Genomic DNA, 4,379 nt, shown 5'->3' with positions numbered 1-4,379 from the left:
AAAATAAGTTTTTCAATGTTTCCAACCCAGCCACGACGCCCAGAATTTTGAATTTCATTCCCATTTCTTGCATGGAACCTAGAAATTTACCCGAGGACACACATGTGATTTTTCAACCAACTTTGGTGCACTGGAACATGTGCTTGTATTTCAAATTTGAATTATGCACACAAAGGTGACACATTCCCTCCCAGAACCATGAGCCTTCTTGAGAGAAGCTCCGATTTGCAAGAAGCTTATACCAAAATTTGTTCCTATTCGGCCAATTTCTTTTACCACGGCATGGTACTACCATGACATGACACCATGCCAAGTTTCATGATTTTAAAACCAAGTTTCTCAATGTTCTTGACCGAGCCACGATGCCCAGATGTTTGAATCTTATTCTCATTTTTTGCATGGGAGTAGAAATTCACCCGAGGACACAAATGTGATTTTCGACCAACTTTGGTGCACGGGAGCACGTGCTTGTAGTTCAAATTTGAATTATGCACATTAAATGACCAAAAACTCAATTAATGTGTAAATAAGGCCAAACGAAACCGGAATAATTCCAAAATTTAACAGGGTACTCATGTAGTTCTATGTTGCCTTTGTAAATAAACTCAAGGGGGACAACGTATATCGTTTCGCACTCAAAGGTGACACGTTCCCTCTCAGAACCACGAGCCTTCTTGAGAGAAGCTTTGGTTTGCAAGAAGCTTATACCAAACTTTGTTCCTATTCGGCCATTTTTTACCACAACATGGTAGTACCATGACATGACATCCATGCCAAGTTTCATGATTTTCAGACTTGTTTTGGATTTACAAGAATTTTAAAACCAAGTTTCTCAATGTTCTCGGCTGAGCCACGATGCCCAGATGTTTTAATTTTATTCTCATTTCTTGCATGGGACATAGAAATTCACCCGAGGACACAAATGTGATTTTTCAACCAACTTTGGTGCATGAGAGCATGTGCTTGTACTTCAAATTTGACTTATGCACAAACACATTAAATGACCAAAAACTCAATTAATGTATAAAAACGACAAACGAACCCGGAATAATTCCAAAATTTAACATGGCACTAATGTAGTTCTATGTTGCCTTTGTTAAGAAACTCAAGGGTGGGGGGTGGCACGTTCCCTCTTAGAACCACGAGCTTCCAAATCAGCCCAATTTTTTACCACAACATGTTAGTGCCATGACATGACATCATGCCAAGTTTCATGATTTCCAGCCGAGTTTTGGATTTACATGAATTTAAAATCTAAGTTTCTCGATGTTCTCGGCAGAGTCATGACGCCCAGATGTTTGAATTTCATTCTCATTTCTTCCATGGGACCTAGAAATTCAACCAAGGACACACATGTGATTTTTCAACCCACTTTGGTGCACCGGAGCATGTGCATGCAATTCATATTTAGATTATGCACATTGAAAGTCCAAAAACTCAATTAATGTATAAAAAGGCCAAATGAACCCGAAATAATTCGAAAATTTAACAGGGCACTCATATAGTTCTATGTTGCCTCTGTAAATAAAATCAGGGGGGAGGCAGCGTATATCGTTTCGCACACAAAGGTGACATGTTCCCTCTCGGAACCACGAGGCTTGTTGAGAGAATCTCCGGTTTTGCAAGAGGCTTATACCAAAACTTGTCCCAATTCAGCCAAAAATTATACGTATGAAAACAGGGTTTAGATTATCCCGAACATCTCGCTACCTAGACCAATAATGTACTATGATTTGAATTCAACATAAAATGGATACAGATATTTGAATTGGAGAGCGTATGGTACATGTAGTTCATAGTGAAATATGATTACTGCTATATGCATGTCTTTTTGTTATCAAGATAATATTTAAATTATTATATAACTTGACAACAATCGTATTCAAATAAGGAAAATTGATTCAGATTTAGTCCATATGGTAGACGACAATATATATGTTCACATGGTGGAGTAAAATGTTCATATATGATGGAAGATCAAAATGTATGACTACATCAATTATAAACCACAAGGTCACCTAATGATATATTCGAATTCAACATAACGTGGATTCAAAAATTGAAATTCGAGATCATGGCATCTGTAATCATATAAAAAGGGACATTACTCTTTCTTTGGTGGGAATTGATTTGTTTTTTGTTGTTATTGAGGGAAGTGCGAATCGATTTGGTACTGTGCAGGGTAATCATGTTCTCCCGATTTTTTTAATATTTTTCTTGTAGTTTTTTCAATGGCATCTATAGCAATATAGTAAAAGGGGACATGACTCTCTTGTGTCTTGTATGATTTTTTTTACACGTTAAGTTTGTTCTGCCGAACAAGGAATCCGCACCTTGTTATCCCGAAATTTTCAAGCTCGAGTATCTTTTGTCTCACCTGCTTTGAAACTCCCGCTTCTTCAACCCGCGACGCGCCTTGTTATCCCAAAATTTGGACGCGCGCGAGAACTCCCTCCTCATCTGAAATTGCTCCCGCAGCCAATGTCGTGGTAACGATTCCGACAATAAGAAAGGGGTAGGATAAAGGAGCATGATCTATCGAGATGCATATGGGTGACATGGTGGTTTTAGCGAGTTCGGGCCTCTCACGATGGAGATAACAACCCTATGTCTCGTGCTCCGGAGAGGCTTTGTTTTATCTTAGTATGTATCCGGAGATTACAATGAGAGGAGAATGGTTCCCCGTAGTCCTGAGACTAATGGTGAAAGAGAGAGAGAGATGGAAGAAAGGAATCCCAACCCCTAGTCTAGTGGTGGGGTGGCTTATATAGAGTGCGCCATCCCCTCACCTCCTATGTTACAAAGTGGGGCATGAATGCCATAATGCCTGCCAACTACAAAACCGTCATGCTGACTATTGGTCTTCACATATCCGAGTGAGTTACACGGTTGAGTGGAATGAGCTCGTCGAGTGGAGTGCCATGCTCCGAGTGGTTATTGCCGTTCGAGTGACTTTCAAGTTGCGGTACATCTGGACGGCAATCTGGCTCAGGGGCCCAGTATAAAGTGTACGGTGTCCATGGGTAGGGTCTCTAGGTCAGGCCTGTTACCCTACCCCCAATACATGTCCTCGTCATTAGCCCCCGAATCGGTCGAGGTTGAGCGGGTCGAGTCGAGATGAATTCCCAGATGAGTCGAGTGCTACGGAGGCACTTATGAACTCCCTTCGGTCACCCGGTGGTCTTATCTCCGCGTGTTGCCTTGACGGATTCCAGACTGCATGGTGTCCGAGTGAAATGAGCTCAAACGGGTCTGCGAAGGAGCGTTAAACTCACCTTATAGCGATTTTTTGGAGTGATTTTGGAGCTGTTCCTGCATCGAGTAACTGATTACTCGGAATTTCTTCCTGCCTGGAACGTGTCTTTTTTTGTTTTTTGGCCGTCACTCGGACCGGGCGGACCGTTCCGAGTGGATGCCATTCCAGTGGGGGCACGCTAAGTGCAGCCACTTGGTGTAGTCCCCGAGACTGCAGTCGACTACGGGCAGTCGGCGGAAGTCTTAGAGATTATCTTTTTGTTATTGTTTGGTTGTCACTCAGACCGGGCGGACCGTTCCGAGTGGATACCAACAGTTGGCGGGAGTCTTAGAGCCTGTCTTTTTTGTTGTTGTTCATCACTCGGACTGGTCAGGCCATACCGAGTGGAGGTTACTCCAGTGGGGGCACGCTTAGTGCACCCACTGGGTGTAGTCCCCGAGACCACCATCGACTACGGGCAGTCGGCGGGGGTCTGAGAGAACTAAAACTCTTTTTAGCTGGTACTGATCGAACTTGTTCTTTTCTCGGATTGGTTTCTGTTTGCTTGATACAGCTTCTAAAGAGGAATCAACAGTCGACCAGTTGGACGATCCTTGAGCAGCATTGATCATCTCATCAGCAAGGCCCTCAGCAATGGTCTTGACGTTCCTGTCTCAGTTCACCAGCAAGGCACTCACCAATGGTCTTAACGTTCCTGTCAGCCGTCTGCTTTGGCGCCAGCTGTTGGATGGGCCTTTGACATTGCGCACAATCTCGTCCTTCTTCTTGACGGTGCAGCCCTGAAGTGGTGGTCATGGACGACCCGCACTTTGCTAAGCCCCCCGAGTGGGAGGATTGCTCACCACTCGGTAAGATTTTTCAAACTTAGGCGAGTACTGGACTGCAGCTAAGCCTCCGAGTGGGAGGATCGCTCACCACTCGGTAGGATTTTTAAAACTTAGGCGAGTACTGGACTGCAGCTAAGCCCCCGAGTGGGAGGATTGCTCACCACTCGGTAGGATTTTTCAAACTTAGGCGAGTACTGGACTGCAGCTAAGCCTCCGAGTGGGAGGATCGCTTACCACTCGGTAGGATTTTTAAAACTTAGGCGAGTACTGGACTGCAGCTAAGCCCTCGAGTGGGA

The sequence above is a fragment of the Triticum dicoccoides genome, chromosome 7B (assembly GCF_002162155.2).
Source record: "Triticum dicoccoides isolate Atlit2015 ecotype Zavitan chromosome 7B, WEW_v2.0, whole genome shotgun sequence".
Lineage (NCBI taxonomy): Eukaryota > Viridiplantae > Streptophyta > Magnoliopsida > Poales > Poaceae > Triticum > Triticum dicoccoides.
Note: the sequence above shows the minus strand (reverse complement) of the source record.